At 38.7% G+C, this 1,033-nt stretch overlaps 1 pseudogene; it reads right to left on the bottom strand.

Moving 5' to 3' along the window:
* Nucleotides 1-8: 8 nt before the first annotated feature.
* LOC103264103 lies at nucleotides 9-1,028 on the bottom strand (annotated as a pseudogene).
* Between the last annotated feature and the right edge of the window lie 5 nt (nucleotides 1,029-1,033).

Genomic DNA, 1,033 nt, shown 5'->3' with positions numbered 1-1,033 from the left:
ATCTGATGGTCCAGAGAATTCCCTGGGCCTCTTGAGCCCCAGGGAAGCAAAGGTGAAAGTCTGAGTGGATGCTCCGACAAAGCCGGAGGAGGGAGAAAAGCTCTCGTTTCAGATGAAGGCCGGCCCGATGGTGAGGGACCATATGTGGAATGCTCTCTGCCAAATGCTGTATTTGGAACATCAAGTGCATGAGGATCCTTTTCTAAAAGTTCAGATTTAAACTCTGCTTCAGTTAATTTTTGTCTGGTGTGAGGATTTTTTTTCCTTAAATCATTGAGAATTTTTTCAGTGGTTTGAGCTGCCAACCAATTATCCTGTGCTTTTTTCTCATGGGACATAATCTGCCCTTGATAAGAATGAATGCTTCTCTCCAATTGTTCTTCAAGATCTTTGACTCGGTTTCTATAGGTCTCCAGCTCTTCAGCAGCATAGTTGATGTTTTCATCTACTTTGGAAAGTTTCTCCTCTTTCTCTAACAGGTAATTTTCCTCTACTGTTAATTTCCTGTGTAGCTTCATTTCACTTTCTTGATACAGTTCAGTCATTACTTTAAGTTTCTGTTGAAGCTTCTGATTCTCACTTTCAAACTGTGTGTTTTCTGACTGTAAAGATGCTTGTTCAGTCTGGAGATTTTTAATAGGCTCCGCAAAATCTTCCTTTGTTTTATCTACTTCAGACAACTGAGTGTAAATTTGGTATCTTTCTCCTTCTAGAGTTTTTAAAGAAGAATTTAACTTAGCAGCATGAATCAGTTTCTTCAAAGCTCCTTTTCGCTGTTTATCTAAGTGAGCACCATTTTCTGATTCACTCTTCAATGTTTCTAATTCCAGGTTATCATCATCTGTTATGTCTTCTTCAAGCACAGCGGCCCAATCTTTCATCTGTAGCAAGCGTTCAGTCTGAGACTTGATGTGATTTTCTTTATACTTGAGAACTTGTTCTGTGTGTACTTTAGAGTCTTCAGATGTTATTTTCTGTTTATTAAGTTCATTCACTTGTTCTTTCCATACTTCAGCTTCTCGTAAAAGCTGTT

This window comes from Carlito syrichta, unplaced genomic scaffold (assembly GCF_000164805.1).
Source record: "Carlito syrichta isolate Samal-C Ts95f unplaced genomic scaffold, Tarsius_syrichta-2.0.1 Scaffold95337, whole genome shotgun sequence".
Classification (NCBI taxonomy): domain Eukaryota; kingdom Metazoa; phylum Chordata; class Mammalia; order Primates; family Tarsiidae; genus Carlito; species Carlito syrichta.
Note: the sequence above shows the minus strand (reverse complement) of the source record. Positions and strands in the feature narration are given on the sequence as shown.